We start from the raw sequence: 23,901 nt of genomic DNA, 5'->3' as shown, positions 1-23,901 counted from the left end.
GCAATGTCCCCAGTTAGTTCATTGGGGCACCTGAGGATAGGGAACCTGAAATGAACCTATCCTATAATCATACTGATGAATATCTTGCATATCGCCATAGAACCTTCATCTAGCGATGGATGGAGATAGAGACAGAGACCCACACTGGAGCACCGGACTGAGCTCCCAAGGTTATAATGAGGAGCAGAAGGAGAGAGAACATGAACAAGGAAGTCAGGACCATGAGGGGTGCACCCAACCACTGAGACAGGGGGGCCGATCTATTGGGAGCTCACCAAGGCCAGCTGGACTCCTACTGAAAAAAACATAGGGAAAAACCGGACTCTCTTAATGTGGTGGACAATGAGAGCTGACGAGAGGCCAAGGAGAATGACACAGGAACTTTCATCTGGCGATGGATCGAGAGAGAGACAGAGACCCAATTTGGATCAACCATCTGAGCTCTTAAGGTCCAAATGAGGAGCAGAAGGAGGGAGAACATGAGCAAGGAAATCAGGACCACGAGGGGTGCACCCACCCACTGTGACAGTGGAACTGATCTATTGGGAGCTCTCCAAGGCCAGCTGGACTGGGACTGAATAAGCATGGGTTGAAACTGGACTCTCTGAACAAGGCGGACAGTGAAGGCTGATGAGAAGCCAAGGACAATGGCACTAGGTTTCGATCCTAATACATGAACTGGCTTTGTGGGAGCGTAGCCTGTTTGGATGCTCACCTTCCTGGACCTAGATAGAAGTGGGAGGACCTTGGTCTTCATGTAGAGCAGGGAATTTGGACTGCTCTTCAGTATCGAGAGGGAGGGGGAGTGGACTAGGGGGAGGAGAAGTGGAGTGGGGATAGGGGGAGGGGAGCGGGGGGAGGGGGCAATATGTGGGAGGAGGGGGAGGGAAATGGGAAACGGGGAGCAGTTGGAAATTTTAAGTAAAAAAGAATAAAAAAAAAAGAATTTAACTTGGATGAACTCAAAAAAAAAAAAAAAGATCATTTTCTTCTGCTTCACCTGTGTTGATGTGTTGAAGTCTTGCTCTTGTAGAACCACCATTTTTGGTGATACCATGTTGCCTTTTGTGTGGTTCAGTGTGTTCTTACTTTGTTGCCTATCCATCTTTTCTTCCAATCAGTGTAGTTGAGGCTGTTTCTCTGGTAATCACTCCTTCATTAACAATGGGTCCAAAACTGAGATGGTCACTCCTTGAGGTCAAGTGGGGACTATGGTTCTGACCACTTTGTGCTTCTGGAGGTGGATTAATTCTTCCTACCTGCTCAGGGCTCAGACCTTGCATTCTGCCTATTGTCCCCAAACTTTTTTTCTATCTCACCCTTGTCAGTCTTACTTCTTACCTGCAAATGTCTTTTCCATATTTGTGATTTTTGTCTGTGTTTTGTAGGCTTTAACTAGTGCCATCTGTTTGACCATGGGTTTAGAACTATCCATTAGAGTCTGTGGGCTCACCACTCACCAGTGGACTAACACACCAATACATACAATTCCTCCCTCAACCAGAACCTGTAGGTGTCAACAGTTCAGCAGTTAAGTGGTAACGTCTGTCTCTTTCTCATGATGACCACTGGCATGGAGCAGCAGGTACTGAATTTTGGTATATTGAAGGTGTAGAAGAATTTGGTTTTGTTGTTGGTGTTTTTGCACTGAGACAGTGTCTCATGCGCCTAGGCTGATCTCAATCTCCCTATGTAGCTTTGAACTTCCTCTTTGACCTTGTGATTCCCCTGGCTCTACTCTCTGAGTTCTGGGATTATAGAAGTGCACCACTAATTGCATGTTGCTGGCGATGGAGCCAGGACTTTGTGACTGCTGAGCTTTTACTCTCTTAGCTGATTCTTATCACTACTCCTAGATTTTCTTTTTCACAAACAAATAGCAAACAAACAAACCAGCATCAGTGGTCTCTAATAAAAATAAAAACTAAGGTCAATAAATCAACTTTAATGGTATGCATAATTCACACACTGCATGCTTTATCTATTCGCAGTATAAATTTCAGTGGTTTTAATATTGTTCCACATTATCAGTTACTTTTAGAGCATATTCTTCAGTCCAAAAAAGCTCCTGAACCTTTATAAGCAATTGTTCAGAGGGATGATTTTCATTGTTTTTATTGAGCTATACATTTTCTGTGCTCCCTTCCCTTATTCCTCTCCCGCTTTTGCCCTGTTTCATGATCCCCATGCTCCCAATTTAGTCAGGAGCTCTCTTCTTTTCTCTTTCCTGTGTAGATTCATATATATCTCTCTTAGGGTCCTTTTTGTCGTCTAGGTTCTCTGGGCTTGTAGACTACAAATTGGTTTTTCTTTGTTTTTGGACTAAAGCCACTTATTATTGAGTACATATTATATTTTCTTTCTGGGTCTGGGTTTACTTACAGGAGAAGTGACTTTATTTGTTAGGGGTACATATTCTAACAGGTTGCTATTGTTTTGCTGAGTTGACTTGTTAAAAATGACAAAATATCTTTCAGGGAAAGACAAAGACATTCTGTAAAGATCTGCATGCAGATGGCAAAATCTTGGTTTTATTTTAATTTTTGAATGAATCCAGCCTTGATGAGAGGGTATTTCATATAAATGAATTTGTTTGAAATTTTGGTGAAATGAAAGAACCTTTGGTCTTCCTGAATTACAACATTGTTTATTGATTCTTCCCAGAATGTTAACTCAAAGGTCATCAATTCTGGCCCTACATGAACTTTATAATCTATCAAGGTTGAGAGAATATTAAAGTCCAGGTGATGCAGACATGAGCCATTTACTTACTGGAGCCATGGCCCCACCCATCCTTCCAGGATATAAATACCACAGGCTGAGAACTCTTCAGCACAACAGGGCAGAAGGGAAGCCCTGCAAAGGATAACACACACAGCTGGAGGGAGAACACAGAGGGGTACATTGCTGACAGACAAGCAATGGTGGACCTGACTTCAACTCTCTCACTGGAAACCTGGGTGCTCCTGGCAATCAGTTTGATGCTCCTATACCTGTGAGTACCCACCAAAGTCCCTCTCCCACTGTGTCCTTGGGATTGGGGTTATATTCAGACCTGCATTCTTGTATGACCAGAAGGTCAAAAGTGACATAGGAAGCAGGGCTAGGAGAGATGGCTCAGTGGTTAAGAGCACTGACTGCTCTTATGGAGATTCCATGTTTGAATCCCACCATCCACATGTGGCTAACAATCATCTGAAACTACAGTTGCAAGGGATCTTATGTCCTCCACAAGCACTAGGATACAATTTTATAAATTGACAGCATCAGTTGAAGTTAACTCTTGTAAAAACACTTTGAATTTACATGATTTTATTTATTGGGTCTAGGGGCAGCACATGAGACAGTGTGTGTGTGTGTGTGTGTGTGTGTGTGTGTCTGTGTCTGTGTGTGTGCATGTGGGGGGGAGTAAATCAAGCTTATAGAAGGCTAGAGTGCCCAAGTTAACACCAAAAACTGTGACAGTTAGAAAAAGGAACAGTTACACCAAAAGCATGACAGCTATGCCAAAAGTGTAACAGCTGGAAAAGGGCATGAAATTCAAAAACAGTGACCTTACAAAGCCCACGAAAAATATTCAAGCCAAGATAATGCTGAAGGAGAGCAAGCATGGAGGAGACCTGTCTTATTTACAAAAAGAATCATTGGAGTTAAAGATAGGGTAAGGTGACATAAAATGCCTGATGCTCTTGTGATCTCCATTAGGGGCTATAGGAGCTTCAGCTCATATGGTTGTGACTGCTGATGTGATTGGTTAATTCTCCTTCTGCTTCTTCTGGGATTTGTGGGGTTTTGCTTTATAAATTGCATGTTGTATGGAAATAAGTTTCTGCTTGAATCAACTCCCCACTGAGTCAACTCTTCATCTACAGAGGGACTCCATATGTGTGCATGTATATATGTGAATGTGTGTGTAAGTCAGAAGAAAACTTTCACTCCTATCACGTGAGTCTTGAAAGTCAAATTCAGAATAACAAAAATTTTCAGTCATCCCAAAGGACAGAAATGATGTAACAACTGAGCTGAGTTCATTGTGCATTTTTATTTATGGCTAAATAAGCATCAAACAAGTATATATATATATACTACTGTGGCAAACCCCAGTGATACGAATTCTTGAAGTTCATGTTGACATTATGCAGCCATGCTAAGGACACCCCCATATACTGTCAAATCTGTCTTGCTAAGAAGATAAGATTTACTCTCAGTATGACCTGATTGACTTTCAGGTTACATCTAGATTCACAACAATTCAGTAGAAACAAGTACAAACCACGGGCTGCCATGCACACTGGACCACTCACCTTTTCTTTAACCTCTGTGGGAGATGGAGGGACAGCCAAGTTATTGGTTGGTTTCATGTTTGGTCATTATTATCTCCTCTCTTCTGTATGTGTTGTCACAGGGTTTTCTGTTTCACTTGTAGATTCGGGACCCAAAACCATGATATTTTTAAGAAACAGGGAATTCCTGGGCCCAAACCTCTGCCATTTTTAGGAACTCTGTTATATTACTACAAGGTGAGTATTGATTATTGACAGTCAATAATGGTTTGGTTTTCTATTAAAGGCTCCTTGGATGGAAGCTCTGAGATTTCCTGCCCTCATGCTGTATGTTCTCATGATACTAGAGAATGTCTAGTGGTTTCTTGGAGACTAATTGCCACCTTAAAACTATCAAATGCCTGTATGCATGTTTCTATAATGTGTATTCATGTATTTGCCTGTGAATGAGTGCCCATGTAAGTGCAGATGCATATGCATGGATATATGTGTGTGCATATTGAGGTCAGAGTTTGGTGCAGGTGTCTTCTTGATTGCTATTCACTTTATAACTTGAGGCAAGGCCTCTTAGAATCCCAGCCCTCTCTGGCGTCACGAGTTTAGCTAGCGAGCTTCCTCCAGGGATCCCTTGTCTTTGCCTCCCTCAAGTGGGAATACTGAAGGACTTTAACACATGCCTGGCTTTTACACAGATACTAGGGATCCAAACTCTTACTTTTATGATGATGTCTCTTCCCACTGACCATCTCCACAGTTCCCATTGTCAACTTTCCCTATATTTATTAATTTGGGGGTAAGTGTATATGTACCACAGCATACATATGTAGACAACTTTTGGGAATGTGTTTTCTCCTTTTACTATATGAGTCCTAGGGATAAATTTTCTTAGGTTGTCGGAGTTAATGAATTTCATTTGGAACCATCTTACTGTGAGCCCTCATGTCAGTTCACTGAGCCTCAAGTTTGCCTTAGGTGAAATGCACATTTCTGGCCCATTTAATCTTGATATTCAGGACAGGATGCTCAGACTTTATGAGCAAAAGGAAGTTTGTTTCTTACCTAGTGCAGATTCTGGAAAGGCACTTCTGTACTTATTTGAAGTAAATATTGAGGGGGTTTCCAGCTTCTAGGACATCAACCTGGATTTTCCCCTTTGTATCCAGATCATGAGCAACATTTTTTACTTTTACTGAATATTTCTGAAGCATCAGCATATCGCAGACCTACATACACATCTTTGTGGGAACTTTTCATGTGTTTGTGTTCTCTGCATAACCATTGAAACTTGAAGCTATTTCTATAGATCTAACCTCACTATTTACTATTTATGGCAGGTTGAGGGAGACTTGAGAATTATAATGGTTTCTTTTTGGATCTTTCTGTAAGAATTTGTGTCCAGGTTAGTGACTGCTTCTTTTAGAAGGATTTTATTTGTATACATGTGTATCTGCATGTGAGTTTATGCACATAAGTGCAGTACGTACAGCGGCCAAAAGAGGATACAGGATTTACTGGTGCCAGAGATACATACGGTTGTAAGGTATTGGATTTGAATTCTGGGGACAGAACATGGACCCTCAGGAAGATCAGCAAACGTTCTTAACTGTGGTGTCACATCTCCAGTCTAAAGACAGGTTTTCTATTGTTTTTTATTTTTGTGGTGCTGAGAATGGAGTTCAGAGCTTTAGACATGCCAGCAGGTGCTCTAACACTGACCTGGACCTACAGCTGCTTCTCTTCCTTTAAGGCAGCATCCTGTGCATGAGTGTGAGCAGCAAAGGTGTAACCTGAGACGGGATCATGGCTGTCAGTCACCTTACATACTGGACTACACAGTGTACTTTGTATTTTCGTCAAAAGATGTTAAAGGCCAAACCACTGGGAAAAGGATGAATTAACCAAATTATTAATAATGAGCCTGACATGTGCCACATTTAAGTCTAGGTAGATCTTTAGAGAAAACCTGATTTGTCACCTGGCCCATGGTCAGTCCTCAGCAGACCTTCCCAAGTTCACATCCAGAGGGCAAGAGGCAATGCTAGTGTTGCCATCTGCTCAGGTTTTCTTCCTAAAGTTTTCTATACTTAACTACCACATTCTTTAAAATAATTAATTTTGATTATAATCATAATCATCATCATTATTGTGTGTGGTGTGTATTTGGTGTTGTTTACACGTATATATCTATTAGTGTGTGTGCAGAGACTGCAGGAAATTTCCAGGTATCCTGCCCTATCATTCTGCCTTTTCCAGATGAGCCATCTTGCTGGTGCCACTATATGTAAATGAAGAACTTTTTCTGTCAGAAATGGTAAACCTTGTTTCACAGGATTTGTGTGTTTGGTTCCCCGGCTACAGAAAAGTTGATACATACAGGACAATAATGGATTTCATTCTCTTTTTCTTTTTAGGGTATATGAAAATTCGATATTGAGTGTTATAAAAAGTATGGGAAAATATGGGGGTAAGTGTTCTGGAAAGTTTCATAAGTTGATTGTGTTTAGGAGGATGTACTCTAATTGTTCAAGGACAAAGCCAGCTGAGAATTGTAGTAATGACTTCTCTGTTGTAAAGGTGACAATGTGTGTCCTTAAGTGCCATGGTTCACAGGTCTGATTGTCTTGAGAACATTGTATACTATGGAGTTTGGACAGGATTTGTGGCTCCATGGACTCTGGACCGTGTGTGTGTGTGTATGTGTGTGTGTGTGTGTGTGTGTTTATTTATTGAGTAAGGGTTTCTGTGTAACAGCCCTGGTTGTACTGGAAGTCATTTTGTAGACCAGATTGGCCTCAAAGTCACAGAAATTTGTCTGCCTTTGCTTCTGAGTGCTGGGATTAAAAACATGAGCCATAACACCTGGCAAGGCCTTGTATTTTATCCAGAGTTGGCATCATCTATTTTTTTCTTCTGAAACTTCCTTTTCTTTTTTATTCTCTCTTTTTTTTATACTTCAAAAATAACACCAATCAAAATTCCCACTTCCTCCCCTCCTACCACTTCCCTCCTGCTCCCTCGCATACTCTCCTCCTCTATTCCCTCCAGTCCTAAGAGAAGGCAAGGAACCCAGCCATGTGTGATTCCAAGTCCCTTGCCCCTACATCCAGGTTTAGGAAGGTATGCATCCAAAGAGAATAGGATATCAAAAAGCCAGTACATGCAGTAGAGACAATTCTCAGTGCCATTGTCATTGACCCCTCAGTCTGCCCCAATTGTGAGCCACATCCAGAGGGTCCAGTTTGATCCCATTTCCATTCATTCCCAGTCCATCTGGCTTTGGTGAGCTCCCATTAGCTCAGGCACACTATCTCAGTCAGTGAATCCCTTGTGATCCTGACCTCCTTGTGCATATTCTCCCTCCTTCTACTCTTCAACTGAACCTTGGGAGCTCAGTCCAGTGCTCCAATGTGCATCTCTGTCTCTGTCTCCACCTGTCACTGGATGAAGGTTCTATGGTGATATTCAAGCTAGTCATCAATGTGAATACTGGACAAGGCCAGTTCAGCTACCCTCTTCTCCACTGCCCAAGATCCTAGCTGGGGTCATTCCCATGGATTCCTGGGAACCCCTCCAGAGCCAAGCCTCTTGCCAACCCCAAAATGGCTCCTTCAATTATGATATCTTCTTCCCTGTTCCCATCATTCCTTCCTCCATCTCAACCATCCCACTCCCCGAAGCTCTCCCCCAATTCTCCCCTTCTCCCCTCTCCCTTTCCCTCTCTGCTTCCCTCTACTCCCCACCCCCATGCTTCTATCTTTTGCCAGGCAATCTTGTCTGCTTCCAATTTCCAGATGAATCTATATATGTTTTTCTTTGGGTTCACCTTATTACTTAGCTTCTCTAAGATCATGAACTATAGACTCAATGTCCTTTGTTTACAGCTAGAATCCACTAATAAGTGATTACATATTATATTCATACTTTTGGGTCTGGTTTATCTCACTCAGGATAGCGTTTCCTACTTCCATCCATTTGCCGGCAAAATTCAAGATGTCATTGTTTTTTACCGCTGAGTAGTGCTCTAATGTTTAGATGTGTCACACTTTCTTTATCCATTCTTTTGTTGAGGGGCAATTAGGTTATTTCCATGATCTGGCTATTACAAATGCTTCTATGAACTTAGTTGAACATATGCTTTTGTAGTATGACTTGGCATCTTTTTGGTAAATTTTCAAGAGGGGTATAGCTTGATCCTGAAGTAGGTTGACTCTCAATTTCCTAAGAAATTTCCATGCTGATTTCCAAAGTGGTTGTACAAGTTTGCATTCCCACCAGCAATGGATGAGTGTTCCCCTTCCTTACTCCACATCCTCTGCAGCATAAGCTATCATTGTTTTTTTTTTTTTTTGATTTTAGTCATTCTGACAGGTGTCAGATGGTATCTCAGAGTTTTTTTGATTTGTACTTCTCTGATAGGTAGGAAGTTGAACATGTCCTTAAGTATCTGTTGGCCATTTGAAATTCTTCTGTTGAGAATTCTCTGTTTAGTTCTAAGCCCCATTTTTAATGAGGTTATTTAGAATTTTAATGTCTAGTTTCTTGAGTTCTTAATATATTTTGGATGTCAGTCCTATGTCTGATGTGCGATTGGTAAAGAGCTTCTTCCATTCAGTAGGTTGCCTTTTTGTCTTATTGACTGTGTCCTTTGCTTTACAGAATCTTCTCAGTTTCAGGAGGTCCCATTTATTCATTGTTGCTCGTATTCTCTGTGCTACTGGGGTTATACATAGGAAGTGGTCTCATGTGCCCACGCATTGCAGGATACTTCGCACTTTCTCTTCTATCAGGTTCAGTTTGGTCAGACTGATATTGAGGTCTTTAATCCATTTGAACTTGAGTTTTGTGCATGATGATTGATATGGATCTATTTTCATTGTTCTACCGGTTGACATCCAGTTATGCCAGCACCATTTGTCAAAGATGCTTTCATTCTTCCATTTAATAATTTTAACTTCTTTGTAAAAATCTGGTATTCATAGGTGTGTGGATTAATATTCATGTCTTCAATTCAATTGCATTGGTCAATGTCTATGTTTTTATTCCAATACCAAGCTGTTTTGATTACTGCAGTTCTGTAATAGAGTTTAATATCAAGGATGGTAATGCTGGCAGAAGTTCCTTTATTATATAGGATTACTTTGGCTCTCCTGGGTTTTTGCTTTTTCATATAATGTTGATTATTATTCTCTCAAGGTCTGTGAAGAATTTTGTTGGGATTTTGATGGGGATTGCATTGAATCTATAGATTGTTTTGGTAGGATATTAACAGAGAAATAAGAGAACTAACAGATGTAATGAATCAAATGGACTTAATAGGCATATATAGAACATTCTGCACAAAGAGGAAAGATAAACCTTCTTCTCAGCAGCTTGTGGAACCTTCTTAAAAAAATTGATCACATACTCAGTAACAGAGCAGACATCCACAGATACAAAAAATTAGAGTAAACACCCATGTCTTATTGGGTCACCATAGAGTAAAGTTAGAATTTAACAAAAATACTACCATCAGAAAGCCTACAACTCAGGGAAACTGAACAGTCAAATACTGAACCACCCCTGGGTCAAGGAAGAAATAAAGAAAGAAATTAAAGTCTTCCTTGAATTTAATGAAAAAGAAGACACAACATGCCCAAACCTATGGAACACTATGAAAGCAGTGCTAAGAGGAAGGTTCACAACACTAAGTGTCCACATTAACAAAATGGAGAAAGCTCACATTAGCAACTTAACAGCACAGCTGAAAAGTCTACAAAAAGAAGAAGATTCACCCAGGAGGAGTAGATGACTGGAAATAATCAAACTGAGCATTGAAATCAACCCAATAAAAACAGAGAAAATAAAACAAACAGAGAGTTGGTTCTTTGAGAAAATCAACAAGATTGACAAACCCTTATCCAAATTAATCAAAAGGCAGAGAGAGGACACCCAAATCAACAAAATTAGAAATGGAAAGGGGGACATAACAACAGACACTGAATAAAATCAGAAAATCATTAGGTCTTACTACAAAAGCCAGTATTCCATAATTGAAAAACTTAAAAGAAATGAACAATTTTTTAGATAGATACCATATACCTAAATTACATCAAGACCAGGTGAGCAATATAAATAGACCTATTAGTCACTAGGAAATAGAAACTGTCATCAAATACCTTCCAAATAAAAATTGCCCAGGGCCAGATGGTTTTAGTGCAGAATTCTACCACAACTTCCAAGAAGAGCTAATACCTATAATCCTCAATGTGTTCCACATAATAGACATAGAAGGGTCATTGCCAAAATCTTTTTATAAAGCTATAGTTACCCTGATACCAAAACCCCACAAAGGCTCAACCACAAAGAGAATTACAGACCAATCTCATGAACATCGATGCAAAAATTCTCAATAAAATACTGGCAAACCAAATACAAGAACACATAAAAAATCATCCATTATGATCAAGTAGGCTTCATCCCAGACATGCATGGCTGGTTCAACATATAAAATCTATCAATGTAATCCATTATATGAAGTTCTGGCTATAGCAATAAGACAACATAAGGATATTGAGGAGATTCTAATTAAAAAGGAAGAAGTAACTTTCTTTATTTGCAAATGATATGATAGTGTACATAACTGACCCCAAAAAGTCTACCAAAGGACTCCTACTGCTGACAAATACCTTCATTGGTGCAGCAGGATACAAGATCAACTAAAAAAGTCAGTACTCCTCCTATACTCAAAGAATAATACGGCGGAGGCACCAGTGGGCAACCGGGCCCAGGCGGCGGAGGCACTGGATGCGGGATAGTGCGGGCAAGACAGTGAAGCCCGCACTGAGAGCAGATTGCCCAGCTACAATTAAATCAAACCCAATAGATAGCATCGATAAGAGGAGATGGGCAGATGCCAAGGCAAGAATTCACCCAACAATCTGAAAAACAACATGAAAACACCAGAACCCAATGATCTTACAACACAAGGACTTGAACACCCTAACACAGGAGAAGAGGAAAAAACTGACTTCTTGAAAGCAATAGAGTCCCTTAAACAACATGTAAAAAACACCCTCATAGAAATGGATGAGAAGTATAACAAAAAGTTTGAAGAAATGAGTAAATACGTAAATGATACCCTGGGAAGCCAAGAAAAAACGATCAAACAGGTAATGGAAACAGTCCAAGAATTGAAAACTGAAATGGAAGCAAGGAAGAAAACACAAACTGAGGACCAGTTGGATATGGCAAATATAGGTCAACGAACAGAGACTACAGAAACAACCATACTCAATAGAATACAAGAGATAGAAGAAAGAATCTCAGATTCCGAAGACACCATAGAGAAAATAAACGGACTGATCAAAGAAAACACCAAAACCAACAAATTCTCATCACAAAACATTCGGGAAATATGGGACACAATAAAAAGAACAAACCTAAGAATAATAGGGATAGAAGAAGGAGAAGAGGCACAGGTCAAAGGTCCAGAAAATATTTTTCACAAAATTATGGAAGAAAACTTTCCCAACATAAAGAAAGATATTCATTTGAATATTCAAGAAGCATACAGAACACCAAACAGACTGGATCAAAAAAAAATCCCCTCGCCATATAATAATCAAAACACAAAATACACAGATTAAAGAAAAAATATTAAGAGCTGCAAAGGAAAAAGGCCAAGTAACTTATAAAGGTAAACCGATCAGACTTACACCTGACTTCTCTATGGAAACCATGAAAGCCAGAAGGTCCTGGATAGAGGTACTACAGAAACTAAGAGACCATGGATGCAAACCCAAACTACTATACCCAGCCAAGCTATCGTTCACTATCAATGGAGAAAACAAGACATTCCAGGATAAGAACAAATTTAAACAATACATTGCCACAAATCCAGCCCTACAGAAAGCAATAGAAGGAAAATCACAACCCAAGGAATCCAACATTGCCAACACTGCCTACAATAACCCAGGCATCTAGCGACCCTTCAACAGCACAACTCAAGGAAGGGAGACACACAAACGCTTCAACCAAAAGCAATAAGAATAACCAGAGTTAACAACCACTGGTCATTAATATCACCTAATATTAATGGTCTCAATTCACCAATAAAAAGGCACAGGCTAAGAGATTGGATACGAAAACAGGATCCAAGAGTCTGCTGTTTGCAAGAAACTCATCTCAACCACAAAGACAGGCATCTACTCAGAGTAAAGGGTTGGGAAAAGGTTTTTCAAGCAAATGGTCCTAAGGAAAAAGCAGGTGTGGCCATACTAATTTCTAACAAAACGGACTTCAAACTAAAATCAATCAGAAGAGATCGAGAGGGACATTTTATACTCACAACAGGAACAATTCAGCAGGATGAAGTCTCAATCCTGAATATCTATGCCCCCAATATAAAAGCACCCACTTATGTAAAAGAAATATTGCTAAAACTCAAGGCAGACATCAAACCACACACACTAGTAGTAGGAGACTTCAACACACCTCTCTCACCAATGGACAGGTCAATCAGACAGAAACCTAATAGAGAATTAAGAGAATTGTTGGAGGTAATGAATCAAATGGTCTTAACAGACATCTATAGAACACTCCACCCAAATAGGAAAGAATACACCTTCTTCTCTGCAGCTCATGGAACCTTCTCGAAAATTGACCACATACTTGGAAACAAAGGAAACCTCCGCAGATACGAAAAAATATCAGTGTCCACCTGTGTCTTATCAGATCACCACGGATTAAAGTTAGAAGGCATCAACAATGCTAACCCCACAAAGCTGACAAACTCATGGAAACTGAACAGTCAACTACTGAACCACACCTGGGTCAAGGAAGAAATTAAGAAAGAAATTAAAGTCTTCCTTGAATTTAATGAAAACAAAGAGACAACATACTCAAACCTATGGGACATGATGAAAGCAGTGCTAAGAGGAAAGTTCATAGCACTAAGTGCCCACTTAAAAAAATGGAGAAAGCATACATGGGGACTTAACAGCACACCTGAAAGCTCTAGAAAAAAAAGAAGCAGATGCACCCAGGAGGAGTAGAAGACTGGAAATAATCAAACTGAGGGCGGAAATCAACAAAATAGAAACACAGAAAACAGTCCAAAGAATCAATGAAACAAAAAATTGGTTCTTGGAGAAAATCACCAAGATTGACAAACCCCTATCCAAATTAATTAAATGACAGAGAGAGAACACGCAAATAAATAAGATCAGAAATGAAAAGGGGGACATAACCACAGACACAGAGGAAATTCAGAGAATCATTAGATCTTACTACAAAAGCCTGTATGCCACAAAACTGGAAAATGCAAAAGAAATGGACAGTTTTTTAGATAAGTACCATATACAAAACCTAAACCAAGACCAGGTGAACGATCTAAATAGACCTGTTAGTCGTGAAGGATTAGAAACAGTTATCAAAAATCTCCCTTCCAAAAAAAGCCCAGGACCAGATGGTTTCAATGCAGATTTCTACTAGAACTTCCAAGAAGAGCTAATACCTATACTTCTTAATGTATTTCACAATATAGAAACAGAAGAGTCATTGCCAAATTCCTTTTATGAAGCTACAGTTACCCTGATACCAAAACCACACAAAGACACAACCAAGAAAGAGAATTACAGGCCTATCTCACTCATGAACATCGACACAAAAATTCTCAATAAAATACTGGCAAACCGAATCCAAGAACACATTAGAAAAGTTATCCATTATGATCAAGTAGGCTTCCTTCCAGAGATGCAGGGCTGGTTCAACATACGCAAATCTATCAATGTAATCAACCATATAAATAAATTGAAAGAAAAAACCATATGATCATTTCATTAGATGCTGAAAAAGCATTCGACAAAATTCAACACCCCTTTATGATAAAGGTCTTGGAGAGATTAGGGATACAAGGGTCATACCTAAATATAATAAAAGCTATTTACAGCAAGCCAACAGCTAACATTAAATTAAACGGAGAAAAACTCAAAGCCATCCCACTAAAATCAGGAACACGACAAGGATGTCCACTCTCTCCATACCTCTTCAATATAGTGCTTGAAGTTCTAGCAATAGCAATAAGACAACATAAGGGGATCAAGGAGATCCATATTGGAAAGGAAGAAGTTAAGCTTTCATTATTTGCAGATGATATGATAGTGTACATAAGCGACCCCAAAAACTCTACCAAAGAACTCCTAAAGCTGATAAACACCTTTGGGAATGTGGCAGGATACAAAATCAACTCCAAAAAATCAGTTGCCTTCCTATACACTAAGGATAAGGAAGCAGAGAGGGAAATCAGAGAAGCATCACCTTTCACGATAGCCACAAATAGCATAAAATATCTTGGGGTAACTCTGACCAAGGAAGTGAAAGATCTATTTGGCAAGAACTTTAAGTCTTTGAAGAAAGAAATTGAAGAGGATACCAGAAAATGGAAGTATCTCCCATGCTCTTGGATTGTGAGGATCAACATAGTAAAAATGGCAATTCTACCAAAAGCAATCTATAGATTCAATGCAATCCCCATCAAAATCCCATCAAAATTCTTCACAGATCTGGAAAAGACAATAATCAACTTTATATGGAAAAACAAAAAACCAGGATAGCCAAAACGATCTTATACAATAAAGGATCATCTGGAGGCATTACCATCCCTGACTTCAAACTCTATTACAGAGCTACAGTATTGAAAACAGCTTGGTATTGGCATAAAAACAGAGAAGTCGACCAATGGAATCGAATAGAAGACCCTGACTTTAGCCCACAAACCTATGAACACCTGATTTTCTATAAAGGAGCTAAAAGTATACAATGGAAAAAAGAGAGCATCTTCAACAAATTGTGCTGGCAAAACTGGATGTCAATCTGTAGAAGAATGAAAATAGATCCATATCTATCACCATGCACAAAACTCAAGTCCAAATGGATCAAAGACCTCAATATCAGTCCAAACACACTGAACCTGATAGAAGAGAAAGTGGGAAGTACTCTACAACACATGGGCACAGGAGAACACTTCCTACGTATAACCCCAGCAGCACAAACACTAAGGACATCATTGAATAAATGGGACCTCCGGAGACTGAGAAGCTTCTGTAAAGCAAAGGACACTGTCACTAAGACAGAAAGGCAACCCACTGACTGGGAGAAGATCTTCACCAACCCTGCAACTGACAAAGGTCTGATCTCCAAAATATATAAAGAACTCAAGAAATTAGACCGTAAAAGCTTAATCAATCCAATTATAAAATGGGGCACTGAGCTGAACAGAGACTTTTCAACAGAAGAAGATCAAATGTCCAAAAGACACTTAAGTTCGTGCTCAACTTCCTTAGCAATCAGGGAAATGCAAATCAAGACAACATTAAGATACCATCTTACACCTGTCAGAATGGCTAAAATCAAAAACACCAATGATAGCCTCTGCTGGAGAGGTTGTGGAGAAAGGGGCACACTCATCCATTGCTGGTGGGAATGCAAACTTGTGCAACCACTTTGGAAAGCAGTGTGGCGGTTTCTCAGGAAAGTCGGGTTCAACCTACCTCTCGACCCAGCAATACCACTATTGGGAATATACCCAAGAGATGCCCTAACATACAACAAAAGTATATGCTCAACTATGTTCATAGCAGCATTGTTTGTAATAGCCAGAACCTGGAAACAACCTAGATGCCCTTCAATGGAAGAATGGATGAAGAAAGTATGGAATATATACATATTAGAGTACTACTCAGCAGTAAAAAACAATGACTTCTTGATTTTTGCATACAAATGGACGGAAATTGAAAACACTATCCTGAGTGAGGTAAGCCAGACCCAAAAAGAGGAACATGGGATGTACTCACTCATATTTGGTTTCTAGCCATAAATAAAGGACATTGAGACTATAATTTGTGATTCTAGAGAAGCTAAATAAGAAGGTGAACCCAAAGAAAAACATATAAGCATCCTCCTGAATATTAACCTTCATCAGGCGATGAAAGAAGACAGAGACAGAGACCAACATTGGAGCACTGGACTGAAGTCTCATGATCCAAAGGAGGAGCAGAAGGAGAGAGAGCACGAACAAGGAACTCAGGACCGCGAGGGGTGCACCCACACACTGAGGCAATGGGGATGTTCTATCGGGAACTCACCAAGGCCAGCTGCCTGGGGTCTGAAAAAGCATGGGACAAAACCAGTATCGCTGAACTAAACGGACAATGAGGACTACTGAGAACTGAAGAACAATGGCAATGGGTTCTTGATCCTATTGCAGGCAACGGCTTTGTGGGAGCCTAGGTAGTTTGGATGCTCACCTTACTAGACCTGGATGGACGTGGGTGGTCCTTGGACCTCCCACAGGGCAGGGAAACCTGCTTGGTCTTTGGGCTGAGGAGGGAGGAAGACTTGATTCGGGGAGGGGGGGAATGGGAGGTGGTGGGGAAGAGGCAGAAATCTTTAATAATTAAATAAATTAAAAATTAAAAAATATAAAAAAATAATAAAGCTGAGAGGAAAATCAGATAAGAATGACCTTTCACAATAGCCACAAATATCACAAAATAATCTTGGGGTAACACCAACTGCAACATGAGGGCTGGCTTGTTGGGGTTTCTGTCATTTGTGACATGAGGGCCAGCTTGTTGGGTTTTCTGTTCCGCCCATTACCCCACAGCTGGCAAGTTCCAAAGAAAATCACACAGAGATCTTCATAAGTTATAAAACTGATTGGCCCATTAGCTCAGTCTTCTTATTAGCTCTTGTAGCTTATATTAACCCATTAATCTTATCTATGTTAGTCACGTGGCTTGGTACCTTTCAGCCAGGCAGGTTACATCTTGCTTCTTGGTGGTCTAGGCTGGAATAGGAGGAATGGGATTCCTCCTTCCTAGCATTCTCCTGTTCTCATCAAACCAGACAGGAAGTAGAAATGATGCACTGAGAACAGGAAAATTCTGGGAAGGAGGAAGCCCTGCTCTACTGAAAAAGGTACTGAGCCACATGGCTAACATAGATCAGAATAATGGGTTAATATAAGCTATAAGAGCTAATAAGAAGCCTGAGCTAATGGGCCAATCAGTTTATAAATAATGCAGACTCTCTGTGTGATTTTCTTTGGGGCTTGCCAGCTGTGGGGTACCCGGTGGGAAGGAAACCCAAATGAGCAGGCCCTCATGTTACAACCAACTAAGGAAGTGAAAGACCTGTTTGACAAAAACTTTAAGTCTTTGAAGAAAGAAATTGAAGAGGATACCAGAAATTGGAAAGATCTCCCATGCTCTTGGATTGGTAGGATCAACATAGTGAATCTTCCTTTTTATTACATGAAAGGCACTGTTTTATATCCCTGTAATCTATTCTTATAAATGTGTGATATCATTGGTATTGGTGGAGCATGATGGGAAGATTTGCTGAAGGAGGCACAGTCAGTAGGATCATGAGACTGAGGCCAGTCTGGGTTACACAAGGATGTGATACCTTCTCTTTGCCTCATTTACTCATTTCCCTTTAGAAATGCTTACTCCTTACACACTGTTGACTTTAGCATGTCCATTGACAGCAGGGATGGAAGGACATACCTAAGCACTTGTTAACTTTTTTATGCTTAGCATTAAAAATTCCTTTGCAAATGTAAATATTTTGTTATTGTGGTTTATATTTTATTTTAAGCCAGTCATGCTTTTTTGTTCTGGGGAGGGGGCACATGGCATAGTGCACATATTTAGGTCAGAGTAAACTTGTGGTAGTTGGCCTTCTACTTCCATGGTATGAACTAAGGTGACCAGGCATAGTACAAGTGCTTTTTTCTGCTGAGCTATCTTATCAGCCCCTGCCAAGATTTTGTTTTTCAGAGACAGGGATTCTGTGTATAAAAGCCCTGGCTTTACTGAAATTAGCTCTACAAGACCAGGCTGGCCTCGAAATCACAGAGTTCTACTTGCCTCTGCCTTCTGAGTTCTGGAATTAAAAGTGTGTGCCATCAATATTCCCTGCCAGGATTTTGATAGAAGTGTATATCATTGTTTCCTGTCTTATTGAACTGACTTTGGAGATCAAATGTATTTGAAAACCAAAGTGCTCTTCCTTGGGTCTATGTCATTAATGGTTCTGTAAAGTGTCTGAGCAGAGGCAGGAACTGTTCCCTATCACTGATGCTGGAGTTTGGTTAGAGCTTTGGAGTAGGTGTCATCATTTTGCTGTGAGACAGAAACAAGTGGGAGGAGGCTCTGGCTCTTCCTGCCTCTTCATCTCTTCTCATCCATCCTTAACACAGGGATCTGCTGAGATGCACCCCCATAAAGACAATGTCACTCAGTGCCAACATTAGGGAATTCCAGAATGTAGAAGACAGCATTGCAGTTCACCCCTCCACCTCCTGGCTCTTAGGTTCTTTCTGCCCTCACTTTTATATTTTCTAAGTCTTGGAGAAGTTATAATAAGTACCTCACTTAAATTATGTACTTTTATTTGTTTTAAAGCTCAGTGTACCAAATCCATGGCCTGCTGTATTCTAGGAAGTCCTTCTACCACTGAGTTGCATCCAAAGCCCAGATACTGAAATATTTTATTATTATTAAGATTAATTTTTTCATTTCAAGTTTTGAAATAATAAGGATTTGGTTTTACTCTAAAATATTTTATATTAACTTTAATGTTCTATCTTAAGCCCTTAATTACAAATTTTAGTCCAATATTTTATTATTTACCATCTATTTCTATAGCTTTTATTATATTTATACGTGTGTGTGTATGTGTGTGCACAAGAGTGCTGATTATCATGAAGGCCTTAGGCATTGTCATCCTGTAGCTGGAGTTACAAGTCGGTATGAGTCAACCAACATGGATGCTAGCAGCCAAATGCAAGTCCTTTGCAAGAACAATATATGCTCTTAATTGAGGTTTCATCTCCCCTGTCCCTTGTCATATTTAAATGTGAAAAATCATAGAAAATGGTATAGGCAACACTAATATATTTACAGGTAGACTTAAAAATTTCACTTGTGAATTCCAGTTATGATGTCTTTCAGAACTCTTTTGTCTTTAAGTGACTCATTGTGACCTGAATGACATTACCTGTTACTTTACTAAGATTCCACTGTCGCCATGAGCAGACTTCTTAAGTTAGACTGGGATCTTCTGTGAGAATATGTTGTATAACTATAACCAGAGTGAGGGTCATGTAAAGTGAGAGTCAATATCTAGATTTGGGGCTACCAGTCAGAACCTTGCTTGGGTTAATGTAGACAGAAGTTTCTGTTCCATTTGTCCTGCAGCTGTTCAGGCACAAAGAAACACATGGAGGCTCATATTAAGTTAAGAACTGTTTGACCTATTAGCTCAGGCTTATTATTAACTAGCTCTTACAACTTAAATTAACTCATAATTCTTATATATGTATAGCCCAAACATTGGGTGACAAATGTAGCATGAATAGTAAAAATCTAGAGCCAGATATAGGGCTTTAATCTGAAGATCAGAAAAGCAAAGCAGCCAAGCAACTAGAGAGTTCTTAACTCTAAGAAATACTTGGACTAAAAGAGAGTGAGTTCCAGTCTTGGTCCAGTTTATCTTCTTCCCTAGGTCTGGGATTAAAGGTTTGAGCCACTACCATCTGGATCTGTTTCTGCATTGATTTTGTGTAGTCCAGGGTTGCCTTGAACTCACAGAGATCCATCTGCCTCTGTGTCCCAAATCCTGGGATTAAAGGTGTGTAACACTACTGCTTTCCTCTAGTGGATTAGTTTTATCATCTGTCTTCAGACAAGCTTTATTTATAAAACAGGAATAAAATATCACTATAGGTTAATCAGTTGTTTTCCCCATACAGGTTGTTTGATGGTCCAACACCCCTGTTAACCATCACAGACCCAGACATAATCAAGAACGTACTTGTAAAGGAATCCTATTCTGTCTTTACAAACAGACGGGTAATTTCCTTTTTTAATTAAAAAAATTGAAAGATTCATTTTTGCTGTGTGATGTAGGAGGGTCATCTGTCTATATGTTACTTTCATTGACTAATAAAGAAACTGCCTTGGCTTTTGATAGGACAGCAGCTTAGATAGGTGGAGTAGACAGAACAGGATGCTGGGAGAAAGAAGCAGAGTCATGCAGATGCCATGAAGCCAGCTGCCAGGTCAGGCATGCTGAATCTTTCCCGGTAAGCCACCACCTCGTGGTGCTACAGAAATTATTAGAAATGGGTTAATCAAGATGTGAGAGTTAGCTAATAAGTGGCTAGAAATAATGGCCAGGCAGTGTTTAAATGAATACAACTTCCGTGTTATTATTATTTCTGGGGCTAAGCTAGCCATGCAGGATCCAGGCAGGATGAAAAGTAGGTCTGCTCGCCTCATCACTACAAATTATTGATGCTTATGTATGTGTCCATATGGCTCAATGCTCTAAGTGTATAGATTCCTGTTGAGGCCAGAAGAGGATCTGAGATCCCATGGATCTGGTGTTCCAAGCATTTGTGAGTAGCCTGACATGGGTGGTGGGAACTGAACCTGTCTCTTCCAGAAGAGCAGCAAGCACCCTTAACCACTGAGCCATCACTAGGCTACTCCCTTTAATAATGCATACCTTTATATTATACTTTGCTTATTAAATTATTTGGAGACATTTTTTCTCTGTGTAGTTCCAACTCTCCTGAAACCTATTCTGTAAACAGTTTGCCCCAATTCAGAGATCTTCCTGCCTCTACCTGTCTCTCCTTTCCAAGTGCTGTGTTTAAAGGCATGCGCCAGTCCTTTCTAGTGAGAATGGGTATTTGGAGCCTTTTTTTTTTCCTTTTTCTTTCTTTCAAGACAGGGTTTATAATGTAGCCCTGACTATCCTGGAATTTACTTTGTAGACCAGGATGGCCTCAGACTCACAGAGATCTGCCTTCTTCTGCCTCTTGAGTGCTGATATAAAGTTGTACAACACCATGACCTGGCCACTTCCTTAATTAAATGAAATACATATATAAACAATGCCCTCCATAATAATATGCAAGCTTGGCCTAGGTAGTCATTATGCTAATGAAGAAGTATAAATGTACTATATTATTGTACTCAGGTTGTAGATCTACACTGTTGTCATCAGAGTTGTGTTTACATTTTCCGTTTCCTGGGTCCTTTCTTATGTCTGTTTGGATCAGGACAGTTTATCACCAATCTAGATTTGTGTGATGACAAACACTCCTAAAAGAGAGCTGCTTCTTTACCTGCATTTCCCTCTTAGTAGCCCATTAGCTTCCATGTACAGCCTGCCTTCCTCTCTTCATCTTGTATATCCATCTCTCTTCTCAGTGGATGGTGTGGGCAGGGTCAAGTCTGATAATTATTCACCTGGTCCTTCTGTATGATCTGCTTGTGTACAAATTATATCCTTTCGAGATTAGCTCTCAAATGTAAATCTTCATTTATGTTAATTTATGTGACATATGATACTTAGCTCAATGTTCTCTCTCTTTTAAGCCCATGACTATCCCACTGCCCTGTCTGGGGAAAACTGTTGGTTCTCTCTATGCCATAGGTCCTTGGGATTGAAATCAGATTGTTGGGTTTAGCAGCATGCACATTTACCTACTGAACCATCCCTTAGACCCTCATTCAGTCTTTGATCTTCTGGTGAGGTTGGCAGTTTGCAGCTGCCCTTCATCAAGAAAAGCCATTTTCATTTCTTCCTATTGTGCTGTTTTAATATAAGGGCAGTTGGGAGACTTCATGCTGTATAAAATATAATTGTGGAAGGCAGAAGGAAGTTCCACCAGAGAAATGGAATTATATTTTCTATTTTACCATTGCATAAAGAATAAAGGAACGAGACTTCTACAGCGTTATTTCTAAATAAAAAACAACCCAAACCAAACGAACCAGGGTCTAGAGAGATGACTTAGTGGCTGTAAGATCTGAAAGAGGATGAAGAGTTGGTTGTCTACATCCATATACATGGGCTCATAAGTACCTGTAACTCCTGCTGCAGGAGCTCCAACTCATTTCTTCAGCCTCTGATTACAAAGGACACACATATGTATACATTCATACACACACATATGTATACATTCATAACACACACATACAGAGAGACATGCATAAAATAATAAAATACATCTTGAAAACCCAAACACCAAACCCTGTAAGTGTCTCAAGCTCAGTGGGTAAAAGACCAGAGTTTACATTTAGGCATCACGTAAAACCTGGACTTAACTTTCAGAACTGTGTTTGGAAATAGGTAGGCCCTAGGGGCTTGCTACCAAACTATTCTAGCCAAGCTAGAACATTCTAGATTCATTGAGGGACTCTGTCTTAAAAAATGCATTAGGGAGTTATAGAGGAAGATTGTTGTAATATGAGCGGCAGGGCTGCGTCCCCGGCACCGGGCCGCCCGCATGGCTAGCTTATGCCCCGAAATAATTACACGGAAACTGTATTCTTTTAAACACTACCTGCCCCATTAGTTCCGGCCTCTTATTGGCTAGCTCTTACATATTGATCTAACCCATTTCTAATATTCTGTGTAGTACCACGAGGTGGCTTACCAGGGAGATCTTAACCTGTATCTGTCTAGGGTGGGAGAATCATGGCGACTCACTGACTCGGCTTCTTTCTCCCAACATTCTCTCTGTTTACTCCACCCACCTAAGGGCTGGCCTATAAATGGGCCAAGGCAGTTTCTTTATTATTTAACCAATGACCTTCCTCCATCAGAAGATGCCAGACCTCTGGTCTCCTAATGAGCATGCACTCTACACTCTATTCTACACACACACACACACACACACACACACACACACACACACACACACCATACCAAAAATCCCTTTTAAATACTGTGCTGGTGAACTTGTCTGATGCAGAGTTAACTTACTATCCTATCCCCAAGCCATTTGCCATCTGTATAACTCTGGAAAATCTACTAAAATTCTTGTTCCCATCTTTACCCCCACCCATGAAAATAATTTTCCAACCACAAAGAGATTTATGTTTAGAAGGATCCTGGAATATAAGGGTTTGAAATATCAACAGGCAGCTATCCCAGTGAGCACCTGATTTCTACTAACATGATGTAAGTAAATTCTGAGTATTTTTGCATCAAGCATAAGGTTTGATTCATAGCAAACATCATTAACTAGTTGTTATATACCAATATACACTTAGCACTTTGGCAACCATGGAAAATTCAAGAATTACAGAGAGCAAATATCTGTATTTTTTTGGACTCTAGGAAATTGGCCCAGTGGGGATAATGAGTAAAGCCCTGACTGTATCTAAGGATGAGGAGTGGAAGAGACTTCGAGCCTTGCTGTCTCCCACCTTCACCAGTGGAAAACTCAAAGAGGTGACTAAAAGGACTTCTAGCTGAAACGTTAGTGTGACTTGAGTCTCCACACCTAACAACCATGTATGCCTCTGTGTTTTGTGCTTAGATGTTCCCCATCATTGAAGAGTATGGAGATATTTTGTTAAAATACTTGAGAAGAGAGGCAGAGAAAGGCAAGCCTCTCAACATGAAAGAGTGAGTAGTGGTACATCCACTGTGGTTCTGGGAGAGGAAGGGCAGCAGGGGCAGAAGGGTCATTCTTCTCTGTGTATCACATGTCCAGCTGTTCCTTCTTTTTTTTAGACACTGGATGACAAATGTACATTTGAGAAAGAAACAC

The 23,901-nt window shown here is 40.0% G+C and overlaps 1 pseudogene; it reads left to right on the top strand.

Moving 5' to 3' along the window:
• Window positions 1–2,921: 2,921 nt before the first annotated feature.
• LOC130871368 (cytochrome P450 3A11-like) overlaps window positions 2,922–23,901 on the top strand; it is a 35,952-nt pseudogene continuing 14,972 nt past the window's right edge.

Source organism: Chionomys nivalis, chromosome 3 (assembly GCF_950005125.1).
Source record: "Chionomys nivalis chromosome 3, mChiNiv1.1, whole genome shotgun sequence".
Taxonomy (NCBI): Eukaryota; Metazoa; Chordata; class Mammalia; order Rodentia; family Cricetidae; genus Chionomys; species Chionomys nivalis.
Note: the sequence above shows the minus strand (reverse complement) of the source record. Positions and strands in the feature narration are given on the sequence as shown.